We start from the raw sequence: 22,114 nt of genomic DNA on the forward strand, positions 1-22,114 counted from the left end.
TCCTAAGAAATTGGAACCACATTCAAGATTGCGCCTATTTGTAGGCTACCCAAAAGGAAGTAGAGGTGGTAACTTCTTTGATCCTAAACAAAATAAAGTGTTTGTATCGAAAAATGCTACTTTTCTTGAAGAAGGCCATATAAGGGAGAACAAGCTCAGAAGTAAGATTGTGTTCAATGAAATTTCCAAAGAAACTACTGAATCCTCAACAAGAGTTGTTGAAGATCCAGTACCTTAACAAGAGTTGTTGAAGTAGGATCATCTAGTAGGTCAAATCCACCTCAAGTGTTGAGGGAACCTCGATGTAATTTGAGGGATATGAACCCATATTTTCGCTATATGGGTTTAAAAGAAATCCTTGCTATGGTAGCTGATGGTGAAGTTGAGGATCCAATGTCTTACAAGAAGGCATGGAGGATATTGACAAAGATGAATGGATCAAAGCGATGGATATCGAAATGGAGTCTATGTACTTCAATTCCATATGGGATCTTGTAGATCAACCTGATGGGGTTAAACCTATAGGTTGTAAATGGATCTACAAGAGGAAATAGGGTGCTGATAGGAAGGTGTGAACCTTCAAGGCTAGATTAGTGGAAAACCCGAGGATAGAAAGTTGACTATGAGGAGACTTTCTCACCTATTGCCATGTTTAAGTCTATCCGGATCCTCCTGTCCATTACCTCATATTATGACTATGAGATTTAGTAGATGGACATCAAGACTACTTTTATGAATGGCAATCTTAAGGAGAACATTTATATGGAGCAGTCTGAGGGATTCATAATCCAAGATCAAGAGCAAAGTTTTGTAAGCTTAATCAATCCATTTATGGACTGAAACAAACTTCTCGATCTTGGAACATAAGGGTTGATACTACGATCAAATCTTATGGCTTTAACCAAAACATTGATGAGCCTTGTATATACAAGAAAATCATCAACAGTTCAGTAGTTTTTCTAATGTTATATATAGATGATATCCTACTCATTGGAAATAATGTAGGTGTACTGACTGAAGTTAAAAACTGGCTATCGAATCAATTCCAAATGAAAGATTTGGGAGAGGCTCAGTTTATTCTAGGTATTCAGATCTTTGGAGATCGAAAGAACAAAATGCTAGCTCTTTCTCAGGCATCGTATATTGACAAGATGCTTGTCAAGTATTCGATGCAAAATTCCAAGAGGGGCTTATTGCATTTCAGGCATGGAGTGATATTGTCTAAGGAACAGTGTCCTAAGACACATCAAGAGGTTGAGGAAATGAGACGGATCCACTACGCTTCGGCTGTTGGCAGCCTGATGTATATGATGTTATGTACGGGATCTGACATCCTCTATGTAGTGATGATAGTCAATAGATATCAATCTAATCCAAGATTAGATCACTGGACCGCCGTTAAAAACATCCTCAAGTATTTATAGAGAACGAAGGACTACATGCTGATGTATGGTTCTAAGGACTTGATCCTTATGGGATACACAGACTCTGATTTTCAAATTGATAAGGATTCTAGGAAATCCACATCAGGATCAGTGTTCACTCTTAACGAAAGTGCAGTAATATGGAGAAGCACCAAGAAAGGGTACATCGCTAACTCCACTATGGAGGCTGAGTATGTAGTAGATTGTGAAGTTGCTAAGGAAGCTATTTGGCTTGGGAAATTCTTGACTGATCTGGAAGTTATTCCAGACATGTCTAAGCCCATCACACTTGTGATGCTGTGGCTAATTCTCGAGAGCCTAGGGGTCAGAAGCACAGGAAACATATAGAGCAAAAGTATCATCTCATCCGAGAGATTATGCATTGAGGGGACGTGATTGTCATGCAAATAGCTTCGAAGCACAACGTTGCTGATCTATTTACAAAGGCCCTCATGGCTAAGCTATTTGAGGGTCACCTGCAGAATATGGGTCTATGGGACAGGCCACGTCTAGACTATGGTAAGTGGGAGATTTATACTGGGCATGTGTTATGTCCTAGTTTATTATTTGTGTACTTTGTATTTTTTACTATATTGTACACCCTACTAGCTTTAGGTCAAGTGGGAGATTGTTGGGGTTGATGCCCTAAATCTCCTAGGGTCATATAGTTTGTAAATGTATTGAATAAACTCATCCTGGTGACACTACGTGTATGGCCCATTTTGTAGGTGTTACAATTGTTGTAAAGTGTGACAAATGATCTTATCCGGATCATTCATGTATAGACAGGTGAGCGGTGATATTCTATACAAAGGAGTTTGTATAAGACTGGACCACGAAATGTTTAGTCTCATTATATAACAACGTTAATAATAGAGACTTACATTTCAACATGATGACCATAGGTAACATGACCTGAATCTTGAGTGAGTTGTCAACTCCTGCCTATAAGGTCGGATTTTTTATTTGTATGGGTGAGAGTGGCCAAATTGTTGACTCAAAAAGCCTACCATATTGGGGATTCGTCTCATTGAGAAACTGGGAACATAGCTACACAAGAAGGATTTCACTCTTTCCCTGAGGTTGGGGTAAGTAGATAAATTGCTCCCTTAAGGGCTGATTCCGAGGCTTGAATAATGTGGCCCCACACTGTCTCCTAGCCTGAGAGGAGTTTAGTCATAGTTAGACTATGATTTATTGTTTATTAAAGGGATTAGTGGTACTTAAGGTGTTAGATGTAACTATAGGGGCAAAACGGTAATTTTGGCCTAGTTTTACTTACGAGCAATTTGTGAAGGATCATCTACTGCTAATTGATTATATTCAATGCACACAAAAATATATCTGCAGTGTGAAGAATGTAGCTATCGGTCGTTAATGGAGCGCCCGATAGTTAACAAATGGTGAATAATTTAATTAAAGAGTTTGATTAATTATTCATGTACCATTGAAGCTTCAGGCTACAGATCCATGAGATCCCCTTGGTAACTCAATAGGATTAAATGAGAATCAATTTTTGGATCTATTTGAATCGTTCAAATGAATAGAGAGATTTAATTATATATGATATAATTAATTTATTTTAATGAGATAGAATTATTATAATGTATTTGATACATTGTAGCTTTAGTGAGAGGAAATAAATATTTGAATATGATTCAAATATTATTAATATGAAATAGATTCATAATTATTAAATTTAATATAAATGTCCAAATAAGAAAGAAAAGAAACTATAGGTTATATTGTATATGACACAATATTAAAACTATAGATTATATATTATATTTGATATAACATATAATTTAATATATATCATATAACATTTAATAACTGATAGTTGCATTCTTTACACTACAGATATATTTATGTGTCCATTGGATATAACCAGTCAACATAACGATGACCCTTCACAAATTGCTCGTAAGTACAGTTGGGCCAAAATTACCGTTTTACTCCTATAGTTACATCTAACTCCTTAAGTACCATCGATCCCTCCAATGAACAATAAATCATAGTTCAAGTATGATTAAACCCCTCTCCAACCAGGAGAGGGTGTGGTGTCACACCCCACTCTAGATTACCCTCTTAACTTGGATGGAATGGTGACTGTAGCAGTTACCAACCCTTTTGCTGGCACTTACTGCCTATCTAACCTGTTAAATTTTGCTTAAACCCTGAATACGTACATATCATTAATATACGAACATATTAACTTAGAACTTAACACATTTACTTTACAGGGTTTCACAGCATTGTTCATACATGAATATTACAACTTAGTGAGCCCCAACTAGAATACTAGTCACTAGACAGACACATGTGTACTAACTAATACATGTTTTCAATTACGCTTCCTTCAACCTGTTTCTTTGAGTGGCAGAGCAGCAATAGAAAAGTCTTTTGGGAACTGACCGTTACCTGAAAGGAAAACATTTGAAAATATGAGCTAGAAGCCCAGTGAGTGACTTAATAAAAACATAATACTGGAACTAAAATATGCCAAGCAACGTGTACATAAAACCTTTAAAACCATTGTATCTGAAACTTGAATCTTAGTTGAGAATGAACATCCATCGCTCTAATTCCTAACGCCAAGCAATGGCCAGATGAGACCCCTACTTCAATCTTTTCATACTGAACTATGGCTAGGAGAGACCCCTACGTCGATCTCTTTAAATATGCCGATGCCTCTAAACATAAACATTGATAACTACTCTTAAACACCATTAAACATCATTCTTCTCTAGTTGAGAACGAGTATACATCGCTCTAGCTCCCAACGTCTGTTACCAGCCAAGAAACCCATACTTCGGCCTCCCTTTACTGGTATATGGCCTAGGAGACCCATACTTCGGCCTCTCATTCAAAACTATCTATGTGCATGTGGAGTTTTCTAAGTACCGTCAACACCTTAAGTACATTTACTCAGATGCCTTCCTTACCTTCAGCATCCAGCTCACCTAAGCTATCAAGTTCTCGATGAGCATTAAAAAAAATAGTTTTCAAATATAGCATAGTAATCTCTTTAGGATACCTTCCCTACCTTCAGTATCCTTTTTCATTGTGTTTAGGAATAGCAATGCATATACTTTGACAACCTTAGGTATTTAAAACATAGTACATCAAGCTTCATTCAACCTTAGCTATAATCCTAACGCATGCTTCATACTTTGTAAAATAAGTTGGCTTAAATCATGTTGAACTAGCTTGTAAAAACCATTAGCATGTGTTAGACATGGAAAACATACTTGGAAAACTCATACATTAGTAAACATCATGTGTTGGTCATGCTTTCAATCATAGAAATAAGTTGCTTGAAATCACATAAAACTTAGCATGAGAATAACAATGCAAAACATAAACTTTATCATTTGGAAACATTAGTCACTCATAGGTCCTTCAAGTTTGCTTCCTTAAGGCTTGATAGACTTTTCCAATGGGCGTTGAACCTACACGTATAAGCATACTACTTAGTGTTTATATTAGCCTTCCTTTTAGGCCTACTCAATAAATCAAGCTCACATGCCAACCATCACATTGTGCCTCCAACCATTCATTTTGATGGTTGGACACTTAGCCAATTTGGAGGGATTGGGTGTCAAAAGAATGCACTCTTTGATCACCCACACTCCCTACACTTAGAAAAATTTTGGAGCATCAAACTGCAGATTCAATTTCAACAATTCATACCTAAATTTTAAGAACTCATCTCGAAGAACTTCCTTCTACAAACTTGCTTAGAATCAAGTTAGCAACAATACCCTAAAATTTCAGCTCGAAATTTCACGTCGTTTGATCTGGAGATTCAAACCTTCGTCCTTAGCCCCAATTCAAACAGCTGCCTGCTTGTTCAACAATTTCCAGTTCAAATTTCAAAAATATATAACTCGATTTTCAGGCCTCATCTTAAAAAGTTTCATTCTATAAAGTTGTTTATAACTGAGTTAAAAATATTACCTCAAAGTTTTAGCTCAAAAATCTTCGTGATTCGTCCTGGACCTTCAATTATTTTCTGATGACCTAGATTCACTTGAGAAACGAACGCTTCATCTTTATTTTGCTCCTCCGGCCTTATTCCAGCGAGTTTTCCCTCCAGAAGCACAACCACAGAAAATAGACTCATGGAGATTTCGAATGCCACTAGAATTATAGAAATAGCCCAAGTAATTTGTTCAAACCAATAAATGAAATTGGCCTTTCTGCTTACCACCGGCCAAAATCCTGCATGAAATCTCCTTGGTCCACTTAGCCCATTGATGAAGATTAATGGTTGAGATTCAACAAATATTTCCTTTAAATTTTATATCCTATTGTAGTATTTAATAATTTACTTGATGTGTATAACATTTTTCTTTTGAAAGAAAAATTCTTAATTTTCCACTTTCTCTATTTTGGGAATTCCAAAAAATTTAGTTCTACATTTTAATTAACCTCTCTCCTTAGTATAGTTAACCCACATTCAAAATTCTTCACCGACTCGTGTTTCATTTCTCATCTCCAAGTCCATTATGTGAGCTCCATCCTTAGCCAACATTTAGTGAAATTCAGTCGATCAATTCACCCTTCATTCACTTTGCCACCTAGGTCATCTATCGCACCATGACTTCCTTCTTTCTTCTATAATTCATAAGACATGATTTCATCATAGCTCATTAGAAGACATCACATTACCTACTCTTACTTAAAGTAATTAGGGTTTGGATTTTACATGTGGCGCCACATTGTTCAAGCCCCGGAATCAACTCTTAAGGGAGCAATTTATCTACTTGCCCCCGACATTGGGGAAAAAGTGAATTTCTTTTTGTGTAGCTGTGTTCCCAACTCCCCAATTAGACGAATCCTCAATATGGTAGGCTTGTTGAGTTGGAAATTTGGCTACTCTCACCTATACAAATCAAAGGACCACCTTCATAGGCAAGAATTCATAAATCACTCAGGATTCAGGTCATGTTACCTATGGTCATCTTGGTGAAATGTAAGTTTCTATTATGAACCACATTATATAATGAGACTAAACATTTTCTGGTTCAGTCTTATACAAACTTCTTTGTATAGAATATCTCCACTCAAATGTTTTCACATGAATGATCAGGATCAGATCATTTGTAGTACTTTACAACAATTGTAACATCTACAAAGTGGGCCATACTCGTAGTATCACCAGGATAAGGTATCTAGCCTTATCCAACTACTATAGACCATTTAGGGTATCACTTAAACATGATCCACTCGTATATCTCTACATACATGTTTAGGGTATCACCTAACCTTTGATGTTAGTTTATTGGTTTGTGGTTAATGCAACTTATTTTGGAATAAAACATCACATATTTTATTACATAAATAAAATGTTTGTACATTACAATTACAAACTATGAGACCCTATGAGATTTAATGCATCCACCCTAACAATAGCGTTGAGTTGGAGCGTTGGCATGGCATTGTGACACTGGTTGCTTGTCCCAGAATTGATGCTTACTACCTTTCAGCGTCACATAAGGGTCAAAGGAGGGTTGCAACACTCCCCTCAAGGGCAGTTTGGTAATTTTGATGTATTCTCTCAATATGGTGCATCCAACTCCCATTTTTCGTTCTTTTTGGCTAAGTTTGCATCCTAACAAAACACTCGCTCTTTAGGATCAATTTAATTACATATAAGACAAATAAAGCATAAAAATTTATTCAATTTGATAGGATTAAGGACATAAAATTAGCTTTTTTGTAAAGCTAACAAACATCCCCAACTTAGATCTTGATCGTCCCGAGAAAGGTCATAAAATTCAATCATGCAATCAATAAAGTATTGTTCACTCTATTTAACGATCCATAACTCAAGTCTTTACAACCTTTCGAGCTACACAATAAATCACATAACAACCCAAATTCAAACACTCAATTAAGGTTCATTGTAAAAGATACTTTTGCAATCAAATTCATGTATACTTGAACACTAAGGCCATGAAATTTTTTTTCATAAATCAAAGAATGCTCGAAAAAGTTTTATCCTACTCCCATTTCATATTTCCTATACTCTGGCATGGTTATCAGCCCAAGAAATACTGTTCTTACTAATCAAAGAGCAACACTTAGCTAAGAGTGCCTATAACTCACACACACAAAACTTAGAAGACATTAATTTTACCTAGAGGGCTAGCTTTTACACTCGACCATTGGGAACTAAACACTCTTTTCTCACAGGCACTAACTAAACATGACGAAGGTAGCTCTTTTCTCCTCTATCCATGCACACACGCCACATTTTTTTGCAGGTAAGCTAGCTTTTGCCTTTTTTTTCACAATATGCTTACATTATTTTAGCAACTCCTCTTTATTTTTCTTTAATAGCACCCTAGGCCACTATTTCTCATTGTCTAATTTTACATTTAGGCACTAAAAGACTCCTAAGCTAAAATTCGAGAGAGATTTTACTCTCAGGCACTAAAGGTTATTCTTAAGCTAAAATTTGAATATGTAGGTCCATGGGTTTTCATGAAAATATTTTTTTAGAAAGAGGTCAAAATCATGAAAGAATTTATTTTCTTGTAAGCATAAAACTCAGTGAGTGTATCATCAACTTATCATTGAAAGGAAATGAAAAATAAAACGAACAGATAATGCAAACACTCAAACAAATTTTCAACATAGAGGTTCTTATCTCATTTCATAGAAACAAATGAAAAATATTCAGATCATGATAAGTGGAGCTCAGATGCTCAAGGTTAACCAGAGATCACATGGATAAAAGAACCAATTCAATTATAAAAAAGAATTCAGCAGCGGTGCTTCAAGTATACCAAGTATTCAGCTATCCAATAAATAAATAAATAAAACGTATATGCTATGCACAAAATCAGAAAATAAGTAGCATGCTTCACACCCACCCCCAACTTAAAAAATATGCATGTTTAGTGCAAAATAGGTGTCGATATTTCTTTCTTAACCAAGAAAATGAAATTTTATAATGCTTAAAGGACTACTAAAACTAATACGTAGTTAATGCTTAAGGTTAATTCGAAGACATGCGTTCATGATAGGGGCATCAATCCAACACATAAAAGCAAGTCTAAATAAACAAGATTCATGAAAAACATAATTCTGAATTAAAACATAGAATTAAATAGAAAACTCATCAAAATACAAGGAACGCTTGATTCAATAACTAAATGAAAGATTACCTCCCCGATTCATAGACAAACCGATGGGATACGTTCCAATACACGTTCATAATCCGAAAATAAATTAAAAACTAACTTAAAGATAATAAAAAAATGAAGGGAATAGAAGAAGAAGGATGTCGGACTTCAGCCTCCATGCATTTAGCTCCTAATTTCAGCATATTGCCCAAAAATTCAGCATATTCTGACCTAAGGCCGAGGAGAGGGATTTATAAAAATCAATGCAGTGTTGCAATGCCTGGAATAGTGTTGCAATGCTGATGCGGAGAGAGGGAAGCATCGACGTTGAATTCCAACGCTTGGTTGTGTACGCGCTCAACTCCATGTCCGTCAATTGTTGCAGCGTTGCAATGCTCTAAAGAAGCGTTGCAACACTGATGCTTCTACCTCCAAGTGTTGGAGTGAAGTGTCAGGATGCGTTGGGACGTTGGCGGTGATGAAACTTCAGAGTGTCGCGACGCTTGGAGTAGCATTGCAATTGCGTCCACTGTGAGATACTCTCTACTCGCTACTCGATCTTTGTTCACTCGGTAGCGTTTTCTTGATTACTTGACAACCTTTTACTCAATGGTACTCGATGATGCTCGATGGCTAATCATAGTCGTTGGAACTCGATGGCATTGTCTTTTTTCAACTTCTTTGAAGCCCGGATGTTCAAAACTAAGTCAAAATTGCTTCAAATTAACCATATTCTTCACCAAATGGTTAATTCTACCTCTTGGTTGCTCGATTACTACAAAATAGTGAAATAAAACACATAAAATCCACTAACAAACCCAAATTAAGTTAGAAATAATAGCTCTTTTTGACAGCTAACAAAGTGGAAGTAAGAGGTCGATCCCAAGGGAACCTTTATTAATTGGCCAAAAATAACCTTTAAATTAAAAAAAAATAGCAATTCGGGGGGGGGGGGTGACGGGATTTGTTTGTAAAGAAACTAAAAACTAACTAGAATGAAGATAAAAGCAATTTGTAATACAAAGTTACTATTTTCTTTAGTTAAGAATTGATAGAAGAAGATTCTTGTGAAATCTTGTTACTAGGTGTAATCCTATCATTGTTCTTGAATAAATACATTAAATAATCCAATAAGGAAAAACCCTTAAAGACCCATATAGCCAATTAATATGAAACATATCAATTAGCCCCAATCTAAGTCAAAAACACTTCCACATAGCATTTATCATGCTCTTTTCTTCAATTGCTTTAAAAACAAAGGTTATCATGATTATGACATTGAAAAAATACATTAGAGTAAATTTTAAGAACGATTGAATGAATGTTCTAAATTAAGAAATTCAAGAGTTAAATTTGGAAAAAATTAACACAAGAAAACTTAATTTTTGTAACCTCTCACCATTATGCAATAGTGCCAAGCAAGAGTTACATACAAGAAATCAATAGAAACAAAGTGTCAATTATCCTCCATTAATTTCAATTTAAATTCAGCCTAAGAACATTCAACAATGCAGAAAATTCAAGAAAATATATAAACGAACTCAAGAATTTAAATCTAGATTTAAGATTTCCCAAGAAATACAATTATCTAGCCATAGAATTGAGAAGTTTTGAAAGAAATCCTTGAACAATAGATGCAATCCATGAATAATTTCACAAAGAAGACTTATGAAATTTCAAGAAATCTTTCAATACAAGAACAAATTCGTGAAATTTCACTAATTTTGATCTCAGACTCTCTCGCTATAAAAAAATATATGAATTTTTCTTGTTCTCCTCTCTCTACTGAAAATGAAAGAAAAGTTTTTATATTCGCCTCTGTAGGGTCGCGACGCTATTGATAACGTTGCAGAACTAAATCGTAAAAATGATAAGAAGCGTTGTGTGAGGGTTAAGACGCTTGGTTGACGCTGGGTTGCACAAGGTACGCACATGTGGACAATTTTATCAATCTCCAGAGCATTGCGACGCTCTTGCCAGCGATGCAACTCTGTCCTGTTTTGCAGCAAATGAGTGCATTTTGTCCTTTAGTGTTGAGTTAGTGTCAGACTTAGTTGTGGAGGGAGCGTTGCAATGCTCCAAGTATTGCTAAAGCTTGTTGATTTGTTTCTTTCAAGGGGCAAAATGGTAATTTTTCATGGCTCTTCTTCTAAAGTGATTCCTTTGGTGTAGTTTAGCTCGATTTAGCTTCAAATTCTTTGAAATAACTCCATTTTAAGCAAATAATTGAAGTATAATTGAGGGAATTAACATACAAAACATAGCTCTTTTAGGACCTATCAATGCGTTGTCCTCAATGTTTTGCAAAGTTAAAATTCATGCAAAAGGACAAAGAGAGAGAGAGCTAGGGGAACAGAAAAAATCCCCTGGATTTGAATATGAGCATGAATTTGGGGAAAGCTTCACGACGAAGAGCCAAAAAAATATAATTTCCTATAAAGAGAAAGAGAATTATCAACATTCTTTTAGTTATTGCTTTTTTTTTTCTTTTATTTTATTGTTGAAAAATAAAAGAGTGAAACAAAAGAAATAAAGAAAAGAAAATGAAAGCAGACAAACTTAATGCATGGCTGCCTCTAGAAAGCACAAATTTTTATCGTCGTTTGCTTGAAATTGGGTGAGGATGGGCTTAAGTGAATGATGGTGAAGTCAAAGCCAAGCTCGAGAGAACAAGGTTCACTTCCCCTTCATTGAAAATCTTGAGACGGTGCCCATTCACCTTGAATTCCTTTCCAATGTCTAAGCTCCTAATCTCAATTGCACCATAGGGAAAAAGATTATAACTGACCAAGCCACTTGTAGTTAAGCTTACCTGGTATGAGATGGAGGCGCGAATTGAAAAGCAACACCTTTTGACTGACCTTGAATTCCTTCCTTATGAGAACCTTATCATGAATCAGATTTGCTTTTTCCTTGTAGAGTCTAGAGTTCTCATAGGCTTTAAGTCTTAACTCTTCTAACTTTTGCAGTTCTAGAAGTCTTTCCTCACAAGCTTGGGTTTAACTCATGTTCCATTGTTTCACTGCCCAGTAGGCTTTGTGCTCGATCTCTACCGGTAAATGACACACTTTTCCATAGACAAGTTTGAAGGGCGTCATCCCAATGAGACTTTTGTAAGCTGTCTTATTTGCCCAAAGAGCAATATTTTCTTTTGAGGTTGACCGTCTTTTCAAGGATACTATTTACCTCTCGACTGGATATCTTGGCTTGACCATTCGTCTGAGGATGGTAAGGAGTGGAAACTCAATGTTGGACTCCATACTTCCTCAGAAGAGCTTCAATGGTCTGGTTGCAGAAGTGGTAACCTTGATTGCTGATTATAATGCGTGGGATACCAAACCTGGAAAATATGTTAGCCTTAAAAAATCCTGAAAGAACAACAGCATTTTTCATCCTAGTGGGGGTAGCCTCAACCCACTTTGACACATAATCGACGACTAACAAAATATACAAATATCCATAAGAAGAGGAAAAAGAACCCATAAATCCATGCCTCAAACATAAAAAACCTCACAGAAAAGAATTGAGTTAAGTGGTGTTTCATTCTTCTTAGAAAGAGATCTTGACCTTTAACGTTTCTCACAAGATTAACAATATGCATAATAGTCAGCAAATAAAGAGTTCTAGATCAAACCACTATCTAAGGCCTTCATAGCAGTTCTCTTAGGGCTAAAATGGCCACCACATGCCAGCTCATGAAAGAATGATAATACTAATTCGAATTCTTCATCTGTGACACACATTCTATTGATTTCGTCAGAGTAAATATTCCAAAGGTAAGGTTGATCCCAAACGAAGTATTTAGAGTCACTACACAATTTAGCTCTCCTAGAAGTAGACTAATGTCACCAGGAAATTAACCATGTCAACATACCATGATATTGATGTTGTTATCTAGAACAAGTACTCGTAAGGAAATTCCTCTTGCATAGGTGTAGGATCTTCTTCTTGCACTATCCTGCTCAAGTGGTCTACTACTGAATTTTCTGCCCCCCTCCTATCCTTCATGATTAAGTTAAATTCTTGAAGGAGATGAATCCACCAAACAAGTGAAGGCTTGGCCTCCTTCTTGGTCATGAAGTACCTAAGGGCAGGATGGTCAGTATAAATTGTAATAGGAAAACCAAGAATATAACATCGAAATTTTTAGCCAAAAACTCTTTTTCAGTCATGGTGTAGTTGGTTTGGGTAGGATCGAGGGTCCTTATTGTAAAACATATGACACGGCTCTTCTTGTCAATTCGTTGTCCCAAAACTGCTCCTACTACTAAATTACTAGCATCACACATAATCTCGAATGGGTTGTCCCATCATGGGGGCTGAAGAATTGGGGTAGTGGTAAGCTTTTCCTTCAAAGTGTCAAAGTCCTTCTTGCGCTCCTTATCAAACTCAAATGAAACATCTTTCTGTAGCAATGTGGATAGAGGAAGAACCAACTCCGAAAAGTCCTTGATAAAACCCCTGCAAAAACCTACACTACCAAGAAAATAACAAACTTCCTTGATACATGTAGGATGGGGAAAGTTAGCAATAACATCTATCTTAGCCTTATCTACTTCAATACTTTTAGCAGAAACTAGATGTATTAGCACAATGCCATAGGAAGCCATAAAATGACATTTTTCTAATGGAATGTACAAGCATACAACGGTAGCAGTCAAAATCTTTAAGCACTCTAATTACATTTAATTTGAGTTCTAAAAGCATGCATGAAAATAATTTTCAAAGAAGAACGTTTCAAAACTAATACCTTTGAAGAAATCCACCAAATCCAAATTGCTCTCCACGAATTTGAGTTGCAAATCAACAGTGGACCACCAAGAAATCTTCTGTATTATTCTCCAACTTGGATTTGAGTGGTGGAACTCTAGATTAAGCTTAATTAGGAAAGGGAGGAGAGGGTTTGATAGAGAAGGTCAGAATTTCTATAGAATTTCGCAAATTTAGCATACATCCTCTCTTCAATTCCAAAATTCAAGCTTTTGTTCTTTGAACTCATGCAAGGACTCAAGGATAATGCTTATTGACATCAATTGGCACTATCATAGTGGGATAGGTGTTGAATCCACCAAGCAACTCAAAATGTGGATTTTTCCACTAAATCAAATTAATTTTCAATTTTCAATTGATTTAATTCAAAATTAATTAAACATAAAATTCCATTTTAAAATTGAATTTAAAATTGAAAAGTATTTTGATTTTAATTAATTAAACAAACTTAATTAACTAAATAATAATTTAATATTAAATATTAACTTAATTAAAAATCTATACCATACATGAATCCTATTCATGTAATTAATATTTAAATTAACATTTAAATATTTTAAACACTCCAATTACGTTTAATTTTGATAAACGTTAATTATATTGAATATAATTACCCAAACCCTAATTTGAAATTGAAAAATTCTAATTCAAACCCTTTTTCAAACTGAATTTCCAAATTGAATTTGAACGCTTCAAATTTACTCAATATACTAATCCAAGATTTACGAACTAGTTAAGGGACCTTATGGATCTATAGATCATGAGCTCCAACAATTTGAGATTAATTGGCTAAACACGTTAACTACCGAGACACCACTATAGTGAAGGAACTCTTAATGAAGAGCATCCATGAGCATATTTGGATCTTTCCGATTTCATTGTGACAGAAAAACGACACATGCATCCTAACAGATAGTTATGCAAATAAATACTAATTAACGGCATGCCTTGAACAACAAAATACAAGGGAAAGAGTTCTCAAAGCAGTAGAAGAACCTCTACACGCTTTATTGCCTAGCAAATCAGTCGGCTGCGGCAACACGATCGTCTACATGAACGACAACAACACGAATGGCAGCAACACGAACAAGTAAACAGTGGGGACGACACCACCAGTTGGAGCCCTTGGTATTCTCTGAGTGAGAATCCAAAGTGTGGTCTTTGGTGAATTTGGTATAGGTAGGAGAAAAGACAGATCGTGTAGACGATAAGCAAATGGGAGAGAAAGAGTTATCGTATAGCAAGGATGCTTATCGTTTAGATGAAGCTACACAATCGTGTAAACTAAGCAATCATATAATAAAAGGTAGATGATCGTTTAGAAAATGCGGCACACTATGAGATCATTTAGAAAAGCTAAGCGATCGTTTAGGGAAAGATGTGCGATCGTTTAGGCATTGGTGTGCAGTCGTTTAGATGATGAGGTACTATCGTTTAGGCTCTCAAGCTAGGCGATCTTTACGTTTTCACACCGATTGTGAATTTTCGAACTCTTTGCCAAAATGAAACCAATTTTCATTTTATTCTTCGGTTACAATAACCGAATGCGGCTGCTCCCACTAATGCACATTTGAGAAGAATAATACGGCCAATTATCTCATAATTAATTAATATAATCATATTATATTCTTACCTTATAGTTTGATATCACATATCTACTATTGTAATTTCTCCTCCACTTGATATAAATCATATTTATATTTAATTTCCTCCAAAATAATGTATGTCATACATTTAGCCAATTATATCATATATAATTAACAGTTAAATTATATCATATATAATTGAACTCCTCTTGTCAATTTAAACATTTCAAACTGACCTAAACACTGATTCTCGACTTTATTCAAGCTACCCAGGGGACCTAATTGACCTGCGGCTCCAAGCTCCAATGGTACGTGAATAGCTGACTAAACTCAAATCCACCATCTGGTAACTGCCAGGTATTCCATTAAAGACCAACAGCTGAACTCTTCTTACCACAGATATATTTCTGTTTCCATCGGATATAACCAATCATGAGTATAATGACCCTTCACAGATGTTCGTACGTACAGTTGAGCCAATTTACCATTTTGCCCCTATAGTTACATCTCACTCCTTAAGTACCACTGATTCATCTAATGAACAATACAACATAGTCCAACTATGTATGAATACCTCTCGAGCAAAAAAAAGGTGTATGGCGCCACATCGTTCAAGCCCTGTTATCAGCCCTTAAGGGAGCTATCTATTTACTTACCCCTGCCTCTGGGAATAAGTGAATTCTATCTTGTGTAGCTGAGTTATCAGCTCCTAAATCAGACAAATCCCTAAAATGGTAGGTTTGAATCGACGACCTGGCCACTCACACCCATACAAATCAAAGGACCGCCCTCAATGGTAGGAGTTCCCAACTTACTCAAGATTGAGGTCATGTTACCTATGGTCATCCTAGTGAAGTGAAGTCTCTGTCATGAACGGTGTTATATAACGAGACGTTAACACTTCGTGGTCAGGTCTTATACAAACTCTTTGTATAGGATGCCCCCGCTCGCATGTCCCCTACACGAATGATCAGGATCAGACCATCTGTGACAAGTCAAAACACTTGTGACCATTTCACAGAGAGGGCTGCATCTGTAGCATTACCAGAATAAGGTTTCCCTCCTATATCCATATACTACAGACCATTTTGGTTATCACTAAAGGCATGATCCACTTGTATGTCACCACATACATTCTTAAGTTACATACAAATAACCAGGGATTTTATGTTTATTGGTTTGTGGTAAAGCAAATAAAACATATAACTTAGCAAAATCAAGATGTGAAGTAAATATCATATACTATACAACACAAACGTTCGTACAGACTATTTACAAACTACAGGATACGAGACTTTTGGGCATCAACCCCAACAATCTCCCACTTGTCCTAAAGCGAAGTAGGGTGTACATGAAACTAGTACAAAACAGTAAACTAGGGCATAAAAACCATTTTCCATTTTGTGTATTTTTCTATTATTAAATTCCAAATTTGATTTTAGAAAAACAATTTGATTTCCTAAATAAAAAATATTAAGTTTCCAAATTAATTTCATAAATTAATTTTATAATAAAATTAATAAATAATTATTTAAATAATTTAAAATTTTAATTAATTTAATATCAAATATTAAATTAATTTTACACAAATCCATCTTTATATATTTAAATCATATTTGAATATTAATTCTCTGATTCTGTTTAATTCTAATTTAAACGTTTCAAATTAACTTATCACACTACTCTTGAGCTAATCCATTTTCGAGCTAGTAGGGGGCTCGTGGACCTACAGATCATGGGCTCCAACGATCCGAGATTAAGCCCCATTTCTTAACTAATGGGTCACTCCACTAAAGCCCATAATTGAACTCCCCTCACTGCATATATATTATATCTACTCGATTTAACCATAATTAGTAAGTTAATTCTTCACAGGTTGTTCGTAATAACGGCTGGGTCAAATCCCTAATTTTCCCCTGAAATTACCCCTTGTTCAAGACCCAAAATCAGTACTTAAGGGAACAACCTCTTCTATACCTAACAACGGGTACGAGTGAATTCCACCCTATGTCCCTAGCTATCTATCCGATCTTACCCCTAAAATGGGAGGTTATTGAGTCAACCCTCTCCTATGCAAATCTAAATAATCCTGAAGAAATAGGAGTTCATAGTTAGCTCAGGATTAAGCTCAAGTTACCTAGGTTATCGCTTTGAAATAGTCAGTCTTAAACAATAAACAGCGTTATAAAATAAGAGTGACTAATTTCGTGGTTTGATCTTATACAAACCCATTTGCAACAGACACTCCCACTCTTCATGTCATAACATGCACGAATTAGGATCACATTGTTTGTAGCACTTTACAACTCTTTGTAACAACTATAGAGTAGGCCACATCCAATAGTGTTACCAGAATAAGGCACCCAACCTTATTCATATACTATAGATCATTTTGACTATTTACTCGAACATGATCCACTTTTATGTCTCCACATAAAGTTTAAGTACTCATGTAATAGTCAAGCAACTTTTAGGTTTATTGGATTTCTCATAAGTAATACTTCTATTCAATAACAACAATTTTCAAAATAAGTTCTATTATTTGCAAACCACGAGGTTTAGGACACAAAACCCAACAAACTCCCACTTGGACTAAAACTCCAGTGGTAACTTATATATCCAATATATAAGATTGAGTTTTTGAGTTTTATGCAGAAATACAATAAACTAGGGCATCCTATACCCATGGTTTACCATTCGGTATCCCATACCCGATATTTCTCCCACTTACCCTAGGTTATTAATCTGGTATTCCTATTCTTACTATGTGATTCTCAAACACTTTAGCGGAGGGAATCATTGTAAACATGCCAGTATACAATAGGCTTTTATTTAAACTATATGGCAATGAATCTTATTCTCAATGATGACCAAGAAGCACACTTTCCTCTCAGTACATTGAGGTACTCTTAACTCTTTGAGTAAGACGCGTTTGACCTATCTTAAGAACTCTTGTTAACATTCAGATCTAGAAATCTTTAAACTTTCTATGCTTTGAACTAGCCATTTTTAAATATCTGTATATTTGCAATTGGCTTTTAACAATTTGATTCTTAACAGAAGTTGTTATGAGATAGAACAAACATAATTTTCTTGAAAAATGAACATTTCATTCAGAAAAAAAATATACAATTTTTTATTTACAAGATCATAAAAGCAAGTACGATCAAGCAGCAACATCTCCCACTGGTTAAGCTGAGAAAGAAGTCCCTAAGAACTAGTTTTCCTATTTACCTTTCTCCGCTCTCTTCTCGGTAAGGTACTGAGGGCAACTTCTCTTCCAATGCCCTTCTTTGTTGCCGTGGAAACACTTCCCTTTCCAGTAGATTTATTCTTCCCTTTCCCTTTGCCCTTCTTCACGAGAATACTCTTACTTTTCGAAGAGGAGGCAACATCAGGCTTGGAGGACGTTCCTCTCTTCTCAGTAACAGTAGCATTTACTTCTGATTCCAGACATTTAATTCTCAACATAGTTTGGTAAGCCTGTAGCTCATTCAACAAAGTAGTCAAGCTGAATTCAATTTTATTCATCAATGCATTCGTACAGAATTGCAGAAAACTCTTCGGAAGAGATTCTAGAATAAAACAAACTCGACTTCTCTCGTCAACAACAACGCCATTTACTTCTGCCACATTGAAGTGGACCATCATGTCCAGGACATGTTCACGAACAGAGGCCCCTTCTTTCACGCGGCTTTTGTAAACGTACTTGATAGAATCATGCCTCAGGGAGGACGGTTGTCCAAACATCCCTCATAGAGATTCCATAATCTCTTTGGTCGTACCCATATCCTCACGTTTCTTTGCCAAAATATCAGATATGCTAGCGAAGATATAAGCACGGGCTTTATCATTCACCCTGATCCATCTATCATACGCACGGGCTTTATCATTCTCGAATAGTTCGATTTGTGTTAGAGCTTGAAATGCAAGGATAATCATCTGTCAAGACAAACCACAAATCGTCTATCACAAGTATCGTGTTTAAATTTAATTTCCAGGTACATAATTATCCCCGATCAGTTTATTGGATGCCAACAATTGTATTATTGAACTCATCATTTTAAAATTATAAACAAATTCTATAAGTGTATTGCTTTTAAATCTAATCAAGTTTTAGCAAATTAATAATACACCCAAGATTATTCTTTTGCAACGATACAAGAAAAAGACATTCTTGACTAAATACTATCTCCAGAATAACTCATATTCTGATAGTTATTTAGGTACCGCTTTTGGTCAGAAATTATTAACAATTAATAATTCTGTAAGTGTAACCCTCCATTTTCAGACGTCAGAGGGTGGCCCCAACTATGCTATTGAAGTGGAGAGTCAAAGTTGGAAATAGACCTAAGAAATCTTATCCATCTTTGGAGCTTGAGTTATTCCAAATCCTATGTTACAACCTTCCAAGGGGATAGCCGTCGTTAAACGACTAGCAAGTGGCCAATTAAAGCTAACTAGCAAGCGAAACATACGAATCTCACAGCCCAAACTAATGGAAGAGACCGTAGGATTTGTTGACACATATCCTTCACCCATTTACTATGAAGTACTTCCCCCGTTCACCTTGGTATTGACTCATAATTCCGCTTTCCGAATGGAGGTTAGTTCCAGGGTGACATGAAGCGTCATATGAATCTCACGGTGTGAACTATGTGGAGATGTGGAAGTTGAAATCATATACTTGATTTCTAATTGAACAAATTCCCCTTATTCATCGAAATCTAGATTTAAGCTAAAAAATACTTTCCGAATGGAGGTCACTTCCAGGGTGACACGAAGTACCGCTTAAATCTAGATTGTGAACTCTTAGAGACATAAGAGCTAAGAATAACATATCGTATATGTTATTAATCTCCAACTAAAGTTTTCAAATAACTTTATGATATAGAAGTTATTGGACTACCACTGAAATCTTCTATTAAAAGGGTAAATTTATATTTAGGTTCTTTTTCGGCTAATAAAAACAATCCTAAGTCTATGTGTTTTATCCAAGTATAACACTTATAAATGGATTTCAACTTACGATATCTAGGTGATAAACTATTTTATTACCTCACATCGCTCATGTATGCTCATAAAACTGGTTACCAACACTCAATAATTCGACTATAATCCCGAGATAGGAGGTGTTCCATAGATCATCAACTTAAATACCCCCAGCCTTCGACAGGATTATATACCTGTTGAGTTTGTAACCCGAGTTTTACAAGTTTAACGACCTATTTTAACTATTAAAATGAGTGGTTAACCTACGTGAGCATGCAACTATTCTTTGGTATGGATTTTAAACGTCTAACCCAATTTTATAACAGCTTATAAAACTTTAGACATAATAAACATCCATAACATACATAAAGGCATTCAATATTTAATAAAAAAATTATATTAAATAAAAGAAACCCTAACATGCATACTATGTATTATAACAAATTATAACATACTTTCAATGCATGTAACATTCTTCCTATGGTGGGATTTTAAATCTACGTGGCATACTATATGCACATACAATATTTATTTAATTATAACATACATCAAATGCATAAATAATTAAACACAGACCGATATGGTTTTAGTTTTGGCAAAAACAAGCAAGCAAAAGCCTAATTATTACAAAATAGCTTCTAAACCACTTCTAGACGGCTAGAACCGCTCCAAACCGAACTAAAACACTTGAATCGAACCCGTACCATCTAAACCGAACGAGCAGAGTCTGAATCGGACCAGCCAAAAACCATTTGAGGTTGAACGAATCAGAACTCAAGAGAACCGGTCGAACCAGCTGCTCTCTCTCCATTCTCAATATCTCGCTACGGTTCATCGTTTAGCATTGACGACCATCGTCTTGCATTTTCCTAATCACTTAGTGTTTGCTTGATCGTGTAGTAGCTAAGGCATAGCGCCTGACCAAGCTATACGATCGTGTAGTGTCTTCCATCTATCGCATAGTGTCATCGTCTATTGCCAGACACAAAAACTTGATGCGTGGTTAATGCGATGAAATAATGGTGTATTATGCAATGGTGGTGTATGCGTTGTGCATGCAAGTTTTCCTAGCAAAATCCAAGTATAAATTCTACTAGGTTGCCTGGTAAGCCCAGGATCAAACATAGGCACTATGGAGACAGTATGCGATGGTAGTTTCAGATCTCTTTGCGGTGACAAATAAAACAATGCATTGGTTGGTATGTTGTTTAAGGTATAGAGTCTTTACGGCGGAAATGAGAACAGAGTTAATAATACGAAAGATACAATGAGTATGCAGGGGAACGGGTTGAGAAGGAATTTACCTAACACTTCCTAGGATTGCGTTCACGTTATGCGATCATGCTACACACATACAACAACAAGTCATTTCTCAATGCAAATGCTATAGCTCCTAGTTTTAGAACGCATGCGATGTATACAATGATGTCTATAGGACTTATGTCTAAGCCTCTACTCTTGTCTATGCTATGATGAATGACACACATACACAAGGCGACCGCACACTACCATAACCTAATTCTAGGGTGCATGTGATGCATGTTAGCAAACAAAGCTTATCTCTAAGTCTCTATCTCTTGCTTATGCAGATCTAATCTTGCTTTCTCAAGTCTAGATTCTAAGCTAGCTCTCTCAAGTCTAGGTTCTTTCTTTAGACTCTTTCTCGAGTAGCTCTAAAGGGGTGATGGACGCAACATAAGACAAGATGATCGAATGCAATGAAGATCTTAGGTCATGCTAGCTAAGTACTTCTCAACCCATTCGAAAGTTTAGTTACTCATGTGTAATGTAAAGAGAGTGAACAAATGTAGAGATGCAAGTTCCATTTTATAAAAGAAATCAAAATACAGAATGGCAATGGGAAATAAAGATAGGGAGCCTGGTAGCAATTTCTTGCTTCCTAAGGCTTCTACACTGTTTTTCTCTACTCTGCACAAAGAATATTCTTGCTTTCGCAAGAGTTGACCCTCTCTTTATTCTCAATGCTCCCTGACACTCTCTCGAGCTGACCAGGACGATCTTCTGGTGTCTTCTCTCTTTTCTCGCCTCCGCCTTTTAAGTATAAGAAAACTATGAACAAAGGCTAACTATCTTCTATATGGTGAACTCTCTATATGGCTCAGCTAGAAAATGGAATCGAACTCCTTTAACGAAGGTGGCCTTTGGCTTCAGGGTGAAGAGATTTTTCTCTTAAATGATTGCACTG

This window comes from Benincasa hispida, chromosome 11 (genome assembly GCF_009727055.1).
Source record: "Benincasa hispida cultivar B227 chromosome 11, ASM972705v1, whole genome shotgun sequence".
NCBI classification, from domain to species: domain Eukaryota; kingdom Viridiplantae; phylum Streptophyta; class Magnoliopsida; order Cucurbitales; family Cucurbitaceae; genus Benincasa; species Benincasa hispida.